Raw genomic sequence first — 13,368 nt, 5'->3', positions numbered from 1 at the left:
GTAGCCCCTTATGGGTTCAGGTTAGACTTTGTTGCTAAGAAAATTCCCAAACACTGATGCTTGCGGAGTTTAAGAATTGTGGGTATGCCCATGGAGCGAGTAACTGTCTAATACACAGAGGGCTCCTGGTTATTTCTGGAAATGATCTTTCTCCGTCCGTCTCTATCATATTCAAATTTCAAATTTTTTGAATGTTAGAACTCCAAATTGAAGTGGTCCTCCTGCCTCCTGAGGGCTGTGGTTACTGGTGTGTGCTGCCACACCCAACTCCAATTTCAAATGTTCGCTCCCAACTCATGTCACGAATCTTAGTGTCATACACACAGGAAGACGAGCCTTTGTTAGACACAGAAAAGAATGTGGTTTTGGTATTTAGTTTTTATTAGAACTCTATACCTAGGTACTTCTTTAAACAGAAAGGCTAACGATGTAGAGCAGTAGTAAACTGCTTGCCTGGATTGTGCAAGGCCTTAACTTCAATCCCCAACACTGGGTGGGGGGGGGGGGGAAGAAGGTGGGGCCTCATTACAAAACATTGATGGAAAGACTGCACCAAACTAAAGATGGACAGTAGGGAGTGTGATGCTTTCTTACACAAACATGATCCTATACAAGCAGATTTTTTTTCTAACTAGTCTAAAGTGCTGTCTGGGGTGCCTGCAACATTCTGAGACCACAAAGGCCTTCAGATGAGCCTTCTGTGATAGTGCAGCTACCCGATGTGCACAGGTGCACACACTCACACTGCGTTTGTCCTAAGCACGCCTGTAGTAAGAGAAGAACCTGAGTGTGACAAATGAGGCACTCTCTGCCAGCCTATCTCAGTGACATGCCATCCTGACAGAATGCTCTCCTTTCCTCCAGCCTTTGTAACCACTACTGGCATCGAAGAGCACCAGAAAGGGTGAGATTTTTGAAAACCATCTCATGTACATTTTGATTTCTCTCAGGTCTAATTCTTTTAGGGCTGGCGTTTGGGAGCTAAACTAATTAGTGGGACTTCTTTATGAGAGTCCTAATCTGTGAAATGTGGCTTTCCTGAGCTCCCAAGGGGATGACTATATGGGTGGCCAGGGTTTCGAAGCAAATGTAGCACTCGCAGGCAGCTCTTTGTATGAGACTCTGGATGTGGCTCGGTTGGTGTGGGGTGAAGATGTGCAGTGCCTTTCAAGCACTTCTGAATGTATTATCTGGGAGGGGGAGACATCATAGCTCCCCTTCATCCACAGAGGACATGTTTCAAGACCTCAAGTAGATGGCTGAAACGAGATCCAACTGAGCCCTTTTCCATTTGATAATGCCTTTTCCATTTAAACCAGGCATGTGTGCACTGTGGCTATCGCTTTGCAATGAAAGGCACAACAGAAGTGCTGGCACAAATTTCCCTTAGCTCCCTCACAATTTTATAAATAGAAGATTCATTCTGGCTGCAGACCTAGTGAGCGTATCATATGATTTGGTTTTCCTCGTAAAGTCAAGAGCCTTTGCCTTTTTACTTAAAGGTAAGTGTCTTCTCTTGTATATTTCAGTTGCCAGCATAACCACCCTTGCACTTTGGGGACATTAACAGGTAAACTAGGATATTTAAAACCGGTATCGTGATGCTGTGGTCGTCTGATAACATAGATGCTAATCGTTAATGGGCAGGGAGCAGACATAGTGCAATACAAAGGGATTGTTCAGATGCTGGGCAGAGGGTGGGGGGTGGGGTGACGTGAGAGTTCATCACGCTACTCAGAATGGCACACAACTCAAAAGTTATTGTTGATTTCTAGAAACTCCCATGTGATGTTTTCTGACCATGACTGGCCATAGCTAGCAAACCATAGGAAGTAAAACTGTGAATAAGTGACTAATGTGTGATGACTGTAGTGCATCCATACTCCACCAACAACAAAGAACAAAGAAATGTTCTATTTAGAAAGCTCCAAGCTCCTTGGGGATAAAGAAGCCAGATCTTTGCAGAGGTTCAACAAACACTTGCTGGCGTGCCTGTATTTCAAGTGACTTTTTTCTTTGAGGTTTATTTTATGTTTAAATTATGTTTATGTGGGATGGAATGGAGGGCTATCCTCACGTGAGTGCAGGGCCTATGGAGGCCATGGGATCACCTGGAGCTGGAACTGACAGGTGGCCATGATCCACTTGATTTGGGTGTTAGGAACTAATCTTAGTTCTGCAAGAACAGCATCTACTCTCTGCAGCCCCACAGCTAACTTTTGAAATGAAAATTTAGTGAGGTCTACTCCGGATGAGAAGCAATCTAGTTTAGATAGGTCTTAAATAATTAAAAAATAAAATAAATCTTTTAAATATATAGACATACACCATGCATGTAATTAAAAGTAAACATTTTAAAGGCGGCTGCAGCCTGGAGAGATTTGCAGCAGTTATGAGCCTGTGCGGTTCTCCCAGAAGACCCTCGTTTGAGTCCCCAACACCCACGGGAGCAGCTCATAACCACCTCCATCTCCACAGAACTGAACACCTCTGGCCTTGGCAGGTATCCGCACTCACTTGTACCCACTCCTCACACATAATTAAAAATAAATGGATTTTTTTTTTAAGGAAAGGAAAGAAGATTGGTGGCCTTGATGGCAGCAGACACTAGGGAAGCAAGGTGTCCCATGGAAACCTAGTCAACTGTCTAATTCGGGGACTCTTGGGAATTCAGGCTGACTGATGATCCAGCAGGTAAGAGCACAGGCACAGATGTGTTCGACCAGAAATGTAACCCTGGCTATCAAGCAGAGGAAGGCCTCCAGACTGCTTTGTGATATACCAGGGTCCTGGGCTGAGCGAGGACCTCAAAGATTGCCATGCCTCTGCATAACCCTCTGCCAGAAGTATACAAGTCATAAACTGTAAGTTGTGGGCCATTCTAAGGGGTGAAATTTCACATCGTGCTGCTCCAACCAGCCCAGGATATCAATCATTTCCTTGTCCGCCATAGCCACACTGTGTCTGCTACCTGCCCATTAGATACTATGTTACTACATTGGCCTTCACATCATCAGCATGTTAGTGCTTGTCTTTAATGTTTATTTTACTTAATCATTTCCCCTAGAGTACCAGGGACAGTATAGGTCTTCTTGGGTTCAGAGGAGAAGAGCACAAAGTCTATGCTTTGCAGGAAGACTTTTAGATTTTTAACCAAGCGCTAGAAAGGAATGCAGGTTTATTTACTTTCCTCACTTTGAGAATGGGGACTTGGTTGTCAAGTTCAAATCAGATGAAATGGGAGGTGTGGGTGGTTTTGGGTAGAGGGACCAAGAATGGGGGAGTACTAATGAGCTGTTAGTGCAGCCTTTAGCCCTGAGCATCACTTGTACGGATGTGGCCTTGAACCCAGCGCTTGCTCTGGGGATTGTCCTTGAGGTCATGGGCTCCATTAGCTGAAGAGTTAGCGTCACCCTTATCTCTCAGGTATCTCTAGTGTCAGCAGGGTACAGCCGAGCTCAGCCCCAGGGCTCCCTGGGATCTGGGTGGTAAGGGTCTAACCACGGTTACAGTTGTCTGTCTCATAATTGAATATGCAAGGGGCTCAGAGCTGTCAGGAGTGGATTTAATAGGGTGCCTCTGTTCCAACGTTGGGAACTGCTGCAACTTTGTAATTGTGCAGTGTGTTTACAGGAATCCCAGAGAAGGGGAAAGAAGCAAGCAAAGAAATCTCTGGGAGCAGGCTATAGGGGCTGGATCCTTGAGGGAGAAGGATGTGCAGGCTGAGTGTAAAACAGCTTTGCATCCAGCAGGGTCTGCGGTCGGGAAGGCTGCTGTTTATCTGGTGCCTGTAACAGGTCTTGTTGGAAGGAGGGCTTGTTAACACTCTCTGCAATTCCTGGGCATGAACAACACTCCCTGTATCTCCGCTGGAGGCTCAAACCTTGCTTTGAAAAGCTCTAAGAAGCTGAGGAGAAGGGTGACTCTGTAGGAGGACCAGCAGTCCTAATTAATCTGGACCCCTGAGATCTTTCAAACACTGGACCACCAGACAGACAGCATACATCGGCTGATATGAGGTCCACAACACACATACAGTAGAGGACTTCCAGGTCTATGTTTAGTCAGAGATGATGCACCTAACCCTCAAGAGACTGGAGGAGGCCCCAGGGAATTTAGAGGTCAGGTGGGGTGGATGGGGGCATCCACGTGGAGATGGGGTGGGGTGGGGAGGAGGTGTGGGATGTGGAGCAGTTGGAGGGTGGATGGGGAGAGGCAGGGAATGGAATATGGAGTGTAAAAAATGAATTACAAATAAAATTAAATTAAAAAAGAAAAAAGAAAAGCCCTTTGTTCAGGCTGTTTTCCTTTCTGTCTTTGGTCTTCTTCTATGTGCCTGTGAGGATAACCCCTTTCTTTGCCTTCCCCTTTTTTTTTCTCTGTCTTTTTCTGCCACATGATATAGGTTTATAATTGCATGGAGAGGGGGGCACTTGGCTTCTCCATAGTCATACCCTGTACCCTTCTACCTTTGAGACTACCAGTCTTAGCCTGTTTCTTGCTCTTTTATTCATTCCTACTGTTTTCATGGTCCTTTCTTCCACTAACTTTGTATCAGCAATTTTTTTTCTTTTTTTTCTTAACTTTTAAAATGCTACACTTTTAAAATAAAATAAAGAGATGATTTTACTCTTTCTTCCATGACCATTATTAAAAAAACAAAAACCAAAAAATAATAATAATAAAAAAACAAAACAAAATCTTTGCCTGCCTGTGCCACCACCTGGATTTATGCCTGCTCAAGTTGTCCCATTCCTCCATGTGTAGACTCATGTTCAGAGGGGAAGATGAGGGGCCAGACCCCGCTCCGCAGACCAGTTGGAGTCATCTCTGTCAGCCTCATCTCTCTGTGAGACGAAGGAAATGCATTTCCTCAGACTCCATGTCCCAGTGTACAAACGAAGCAGGTCTCCTGTCTTTAGTGAACTTTGTGTAGTCCAATCAACACTGGTTGCAGTTGTTATCATTAGAATATTCATTTATGGAGGGTTCCCCTGCTGAGTGTGTCTTCCTTCCAGGTGCATTTGTTTTGTCGGGGACTGAGGGCCATGTCTACATTTCTTTATCATTGGCTTTGTGTTGCCCTTGGGTTCTTATAGAAGTCAGGTGCTCCTGTGTTCCTGTGTTAGCCAGTTGTGAGCTTGTATGGTTTGGGGGCCATCACCTCTGCATCTGCAACAGGCACATAATGGTTAAAAAGACCATTGATTGGCTGCATGAAGTAGCACTGTAGCTGTCTTCAGACACCCCAGAAGAAGGTGTCAGACCCCATTACAGATGGTTATGAGTCACCGTGTGGTTGCTGGGTATTGAACTCAGGACCTCCAGAAGAGCAGTCAGTGCTCTTAACCACTGAGCCATCTCTCCAGCACACCTCCTTACTACTCTTCAAGAAAGCATCTTTGGCTACCTGCTTCCCTGCTGCTCTGACCTGACAAGGTAAAGTAAATGTTGTCAGTGGTTCTGGTTCTGAATCCAGCTTGACAGAGGTCTCTGCTCACTGCAGAACAAGGCCACTCTAGGACTGAATTTGTATTCTCTAAAAGAGCTCTTCTAGCCTTGGGCGTCCCTCTCTGCAGCGCAGCCCTAGCTGACTCCTCCAGGCAGGCACAGAGGTGACGGCCCAAGAACCATACACACTCAGAACTGGCTAACACAGGGGCACGTGACACTGTGAGGGCCCATGGGCAATGCAACACCAATAATAAAGAAATGTGGGCATGGCCCTTAGTCTGAGAACTTGCCATCTAAAATTGGTGGTGCACGCCTTTAATCGCAGCACTCGGGAGGCAGAGGCAGGAAGATTTCTGAGTTTGAGCCCAGCCTGGTCTTCAAAATAAGTTCCAGGACAGCCAGGGCTATAACAGAGAAACCCTGTCTCGAACACCCCCAAAATAAATAAATAAATAAATAAATAAATAAATAAATAAAATTAACCACAAAGGTGCCGGACCTGGTGACTCGAACACCCCCAAAGTAAATAGATAGATAGATAGATAGATAGATAGATAGAATTAACCACAAAGGTGCTGGACCTGGTGACACACACCTGTGCTCTCAGCACTCAAGAAGTCAACCCAGCGAGCCATGATCACCAGGGGATATAGAACATGAATTTCAGTCATCAAGATCTTCCTTATCCCAGGGTCTTAGAAGAGTCTGAAATTATGGGGAAGAGTAATGTTCAGTTCCCTATGGACACTGTTAAAAGGAGATGTGTTTGCTGAGCTGCCTGGAAAGTTCAGTCCCCAGAAGCCCTGCAGTGCACTCACCTGCAAGCCCTCTTGCCTTACCCTCTTGCAGCTTCTTGTCCTGTGCATAGGACTGGACCATCCCTTCACACTAACCCTTCACACTAACCCTTCACACTAACCCTTCACACTAACCGTTTACAGAATACTCATAGATCCAGGCTCTAAAGACTGAAGCCTCTTGAAATTAGGAAAACCAAGAGAATAATGCTGTGCTCCACATTTTCCCTAGGTAAACACACAGGTCCATTTTTGACTCAGGCTAAGTAGCCTCCTGGACGTTCTAGACTGAAGTGAATTTCATCTTTGCTCTTATGGCACTTTTGCAGAGGAAGTCACCCTAAATCAAGTAAACACATTTGGGCTAAATTTCAAATTAAAGATTCCCTTATAATTCTCATCTCTGAAATGAGGCAAGTAATTTATTGAGCTAGCACGGGAAGCAGGGAGGGGATAAAAAGACTTTCAGAAAGCCCTCAGCCACAGAGCGAAGCAGCCGACCCTGGGATGTCACCTTGTCTATATAATTTGTTGTGTGGTGCGTCCCACAGAATGTGCTGGCCCTCTTTCCACCTGCTAAAAAGGTGATGCTAATTAGATCAGGCAAATTGCCGCTGTTGTTGATTCATTTGAAAATGATTACCCCACGGCAGTGTCCTATTATCCAGCCAGTCCATGTTTTCCTTATTAATGTTCTATGGTTGCTGTCAGACTTCAAAGTCAGAAATGGAATCTGCTAGCCGGGGCAATATGAGAGAGGAACTCGCTAGTAGACCCTGCATCTAAAGCAAGGAAAGGCAGCATTTTCACCTAGAAATAGAGCCCTTTCTTAAGAGCGTGGGTCCCTCCTTCAACTCAGCCAGGAAGCATTAGAAGGGACACTTAGCATATACAAACATGGCAGGGGAAGCCATAGAGCAACATATGGAAAACTGGGTCCCCCGTTAAGGTTCTTGCATCCCAGTGGAAGAGCCAAGAGACTGATCCAAGTAATCATGCAGAATGCTCAAGTGCTGCCGTTCAGAGGAACGATAAAACACAGTAGATGTAGTGCCAGGTTGCTCACGTGTTGTTTATTCATTCAGCATTAGTATATGATGGGAACACAAAGGATCCAGGGGTTGCTTTGTGGGAGGTTGGTGGAGGGATAAAGAATTCCATGGAAAGAGAAATTTGCAAGTGAGCTGATGTAAGCAGCCTACTGAAGGGACTCTAGTCAGCCGGAGCACAACTCTAGCAGGCCTTGTCCTTCCCCTATTCCCTCTACCCAGCAAGGGACTGTTAGATTATATTCCAAACGCTAGCCACCAAGGTCCATTCCCTTATTTGGGCACTTCCTCTTCCCGAGGCTGACTACAAAGGTCCAGAATACCTAAGTATTGAAATCCAGCCATCAAAAGCCCCCTTTAGCTTATCTAATTAACATGCCTAATTAAAATTAAACACCTCATCCTAACACCGGGTTTCCCCTTGAACCTTTATAAACTGCCATTTTCCTATAGGCCTCATCTGTCTCCTCTCTATCCAGAGACAGTCCTTTGTCCTTCTGGGACAAATATCTTTCCCCATCCCCTCTCCCTTCTTTCTTCCTCATCCTCTAACTCCTGTCTTTGTCTTTGATTCCCTGCTCTTTGTCCCTCTGGGACAAATAAATCTCCTCTGTGCTGAGAACTTGGTGTTGGGGTGTGCGGAATACTGGTCCCTTCACCTACGTGCTGTTGTGAGAAGCATGAACAAAGCTTTGAAAATCGTTAAAGAACCTTCTAGCAAGAGTGCGGATGGAGCTGGAGCCTTGTGACCCAATCTGAACGCTCGGGGCAGAACAAAACTAACACATTTCATGTTGAAGGGAATTTGGATCTCCTTCTCCTTCTCCTTCTCCTTCTCCTTCTCCTTCTCCTTCTCCTTCTCCTTCTCCTTCTCCTTCTCCTTCTCCTTCTCCTTCTCCTTCGTCTTCTTTTTTTTTGTTGTTTTGGTTTTTTTGGTTTTTTTGTTTTGTTTTGTTTTTCGAGACAGGCTTTCTCTGTTTAGTCCTGGTTCTCCTGGAACTCACTCTGTAGACCAGGCTGGCCTCGAACTCAGAAATCCTCCTGTATCTGACTCCCAAGTGCTGGGATCAAAGGTGTGTACCATACTAAAGCAAATCCATGATGATTCAGAGCCTAAGAACCTTTCAAAAAAGACTGCATGTAAAAACCCAGAACCTATAAAACCAGTCACAGGCAGGTACTGAAGGTAATCTTAAAAAAAAAAAATGTGCAATGTTTATCTCTTAGGGGTGTGTTTACAGAATCATGAATTCGAGGTTAAAACTGGCCCCATTATCCAGTAACATTGAGACCAAGTTCCTCAATAGCAAATAAACAACTCATTTTCCCATTTTGTCTTCTATTTAAATTCCCATTTCTCCTTGTGAAGCAGTTAATAAGTTGAATCAGGGAGCTTAGCCCACCTCCAAACCTTTAAAATACAGTTAATTACAAGATAGTTCAATTTAAACTTTACAACATTTTTGATACCAGAATGTATAAGGGGCCACAAGTATGGTGGCCTGGTTTGTTTGTTTTTGTTTTTTATTTCTTTTTTAATCAGCAGACGGGTGGCAGGCCTACAGGCCAGGGCACCCAAGGAGAGGACTAGCTGGGACTAAGGATGGGGTACCTAATCCTAGCTCTGGGAGTAGAGAGCACTGAGGTCTTTGGCAATCTGCAGGAGGAGGTCCCTGCACTGAGCAGCCTCCTATTTAGCTCCCACCTCAAACATAGAGGGGAAGTAAAAGAAAGTTGCAGGGCAGTTTAGAAGCATGGACAGAGAGCACCCTGGAGGTTTTATGTGAAGCCTTGCTTAGCTCTTTTAACCCTTGAGGTTCCACATCTAGAGCAAAGGTCACTCCTGTAGACAAGGAAGCCCAGACTCCTGGAGTGGGAAATACTTTCACTTTCAAACTATACCAATGTCTTCTTCTTCTTCTCAGTACACACTCTGCTCATCGAGTTCTGATGCCACAAAGGCCTGCATCCCACTCACATCCTATCCGAACTTGCACCTCTCAACTATGCCCGTCAAGGACCACAATTCCTTCCCCTTCCCTAGCTCTTTACTTTGGGGTGGCCACTGTGCAGCCCCTAGGACAATGTACAAGAGATGTTTGACTGAAAAAAAAAAGGCTATACATAATAGCTGTCTTTTAAGTTGACCAGTATCATAGGGCTCTATCTAAAGAAACTTACCTTAAAGTAACAGTAAAATGCTACTTTATTTCCTGCACCTTTCTGTTTTTGTTTTTGTTTTTTATGTCCTAATTTGGGGGAAAAGGGATACTTTAATTGCCTAGAGATTAATTTAGCCCCTGAGGATTACAGGACACAAGGTCCTTCATAACAGATGGTCATGTAAGAAACCTCTGAGTAGAGAAAGAGGAGGGACCACAGATCAGTAGATGTGTCTGTGGGAGACAGTACCGAACAAAATCTTCTAATGAGGTGTTGCAGAGGATTTATTAATGTGATTTCCCTGTTGCTTCTTTGAGTTCATGATTGCCTGTCTAATCAGTAACATCCTCCTATCTGTTGGAACAACGTGATTGGTACAGATAAACCTAAGGAAGAAAGGAAATGGATGTTCAATGCCTGGCATTCAATGGGACTTTGTAACAAGATAGCAGTGGTGTGAGCCAGGCTATTACCTCGAAGGGGTTTTCCACATCTTTTTTTTTTTCTGCCTTTGACATGAGTGGAACCAAAGCTGGGGAATGCAGGTCAGGGAGTTCGTCCTTGTGCAATGAAAACAGACTTTCTACCGTGGCAGCCAGGTATGAGCTGGGATTTCAGTGGAAGGAGGACATAAACCAGAAGAATAAGAAAAGAAACTGCCTCTTGTCTGTAGATTTGAATAAGAAGGAGGTAGGAAGAAGCAGAAAGGGCTTGGGAAGGGTGCCTGAGACCCCCGCGGCTCCCATAAAAGCCCTTACACTCTCCTGGCACCAACCTGGGATGCCCCACCAGGGAAGACATGGCAGTTTGGCAGAGCTGGTTAGCAGGAAACGACCAGAGTTCAACTCCCAGGGCCCCCTTGACTCGTTGGGACCACAGAAGGTACATAGATGTGAGCCTGTGCCTCGTGTAGGAACACAGCAGCTTTCTGGAGAATCTACAGAAAGTCCTTGGGTATAAAAAGGCAAGTAGCTGAATAAAAAGGAAGAGAATCCAGTTAAATTTAACTCCCATGTAAATAAAAAAATATCATATTGCATATAATGTCTAAATATACTTAATTATTTGTTGTTCCTCTGGAATTTAGATTTAAGTAGGTGTCCTGTGCTTTCATTTGCCAACGCAAGGACCCCCAACCTGGGCATGAGAGCTGCCATCAGGCCCGGCAGTGGGAGGAGTGGAGGGGCGCTCTGGAGGAGAGCTACTACAAAGAGACAGGATAGCAGGCAGGATGCCCCAGGCTTTCACCAGGCTGGAAACCTCAGCTGCCAAGGCTGGTAAAATGACTATTGACCAGGCAAAGGGAAGTGAGCCCTGAGCTCAGAAAGGCTGAGCCAGTAGATGACTGAAGGACACCTCTTGGTTCTGAGTGCCTACCTCTTTCAATGACCTGAAGTCATCTGTACCCCACACATCTAGAAGCCACCCCAGGAGGAAAAGTAGGGACATGGAGGCATATGGGTTCCTATAGTCCATCTGTGCTGCTGTAGCAAAAGTACCTGAGCCTATGTTATTTACAAACAAAAAGTTCCTTTGTTTTCCCAGTTCTTTGAGCTTAAAATCCAAGATCAAGGTACTGACTAGCTGGTACAATGTCTTATGAGTCCCAGGTTTCTGCTCCAAAAATTGTTCCTTGTTGCTGTACCCTCAGGAGGGGGCAGATCAATACTGTGTCCTGATGTGGTTAAAGGGACAGAAGAGTAAACAAACAGGCTTACAGTATCCCTGGCCACTTGTTATGACTGTGACTCCACCCCCTGAGCGCTCCCCTCTCAAGGATTCATCATGTAAAAGCCCCAGCTTGCAAGCTGTCACACTGGGGGGTAAGTTCCAACATGGATTCTTGGGAGGACACATACATCCAAACCATAACACAGAAAGAGAGCAATTTATTTGCAAATTATTGTATCACACTAAGCTTTAAATTGGAGTGACCTAAAAAAAAAAAAAAAAAAAAAAAAATTCCCTGACACCCAGAGCAGGTGTTCCTAGGAAAAGAAATCACTTGTGGGGCCAAATTCTGCAGTGCATTTTCTCTGCACACCTGAGTTTTATTGTAAGCAAAGCCATGGCTCTACATCGTGCCTGTCTGCAATGACTTTTGGACAGAGAGAGAGGGGGGGGGGGGAGGGAGGGGGGAGGAGGGAGGGAGGGAGGGAGGGAGGGAGGGAGGGAGAGAGAGAGAGAGAGAGAGAGAGAGAGAGAGAGAGAGAGAGAGAGAGAGAGAGAGAGAGAGAGAGAGAGAGAGATTGAGATTCCCCTCTGACTCTTACACCTAAGTCAGGAGAGGCACTTAGACCCTTGGCTCTGACCCTGTGGCTGCCACTGGCAGTGTTTCCTCCCCGGCTACCCTATAGCCTCCTGCAAACATCCACGACGTCTGCAACACCACCCTCACTCCCCAGTATTGGCACGTGACCCTAGAACAGGCCTCTGCAAAGGTTTCCCCCCCCCCCCCGCCCCTACACGTAGCTTGCCAGTGCTATGGGCACTGAAAGGTCCCCCAGTGTGCCAAATGCAGCCAACTCAGTATGAGCAGCCTGCAATCCGTGGGCCTTGGAGAGGGTCCAACTCTGGACTTCTTCTCAAATAATGAGAACACAATTAGCATGAGCGGGAACGCATTAACATAAAGCTGTGGGAAGGGCTGAATATACATTCTTTAGAAATAGCCACTGACATTTGGAATATTTTAAACGTCTCCGCAGGTTTTAGGTCCACACCACCATCACCCCCGCACTCCCTCCCCACAGTAGTTCAAACACAGGTGAGCTGTCTAAGCTTTTGGCTGATATGGGAATCTTTGGCACGAGTTCAGGACAACTGGCCATTCAGGCTCAGCTCAGCGCACTCTAGCAATATCCAAGGTATTCTCCTTCAAGGGTCCCCACGCCTCTCCGGCACTGTGCAGGTTCATCCCGCAAGAGCTAGACATGGGGGTAGTAGCAGCTTCAACTGTGAAGGTGCTTTCTGGTTGCAGGGGAAGCAAGACAAGAGCCAGACTCTAGGGCTAACATTTCTACAAGGTCATACACGTGAACCCCTCCCCCCTCCCCCCTTCCCTCCAGAGCAGACTCAACAGCCACCAGCAGAGTTCTTCAGAGTAGGCAGGAGGAGAACCCTAGCGGTCCTCTAGGTGTTTATCCTTCTCATGTGGAGCAGAGCAAAGGGGGTGAGGGTGGGGATGACGGCTCTCGGATTGGCAGAGGAATTGGAAAAGCACACAGTATCAAATCAAACCCGGGCGGGCTGGAACCTGCCAGCTCTCATTTATGCCTTGGGTCTGTCTTGTCCTCAGGTGTTTGTGTTCTTCTCAGGGAAAACAACAGGCTCATTAGAGCGCAAGTGAACAAGTTACTTAATGGGTTCGTAAGTCACCGGTCTTCGCAGACAACAGCCATGCAGGCTGCAGATGAGTGAGAATCACTGATGAAGCTTTAAATTGATACACTCACTGAAGCGTGAGCTATCAATACTGACCTTGTTTGCAGCTTCCCGAGCCGGCAAGGGGGCATTCTCAGGAACCTTAGAGTAACAATCTGCACATGTAAGCTGATTAAAAAATAAAAATAAAAAAATAAAAATTTAAAAACCTGCATTTAATTTAACCAAATAGCTCCATTAAATTGTTTCTGGGTTTTGGAGGATTAAACTTGTATTAGAAGAGGGGTTTTAAACCTTTAGTTATCTAGCCTTTTAAAAAGACAGTTTGTTCAGATACTCTTCCAAGTACCTCTTTTTAGCATGCAAACATGGCTGAGGCTCAAGATGGAGCTGGGTAAACTCGAAGCACTCTGGGATAACAACCAGCATTAATTTACTGCTTGCTGGTTACCAGGCCCTCTGATAGGCACTTTAGTAACCATCATTTTGATAAATTCTCTCTGTGACCTTGGGAGGGACAG

The sequence above is a fragment of the Mus musculus genome, chromosome 2 (assembly GCF_000001635.26).
Source record: "Mus musculus strain C57BL/6J chromosome 2, GRCm38.p6 C57BL/6J".
Lineage (NCBI taxonomy): Eukaryota > Metazoa > Chordata > Mammalia > Rodentia > Muridae > Mus > Mus musculus.
Note: the sequence above shows the minus strand (reverse complement) of the source record.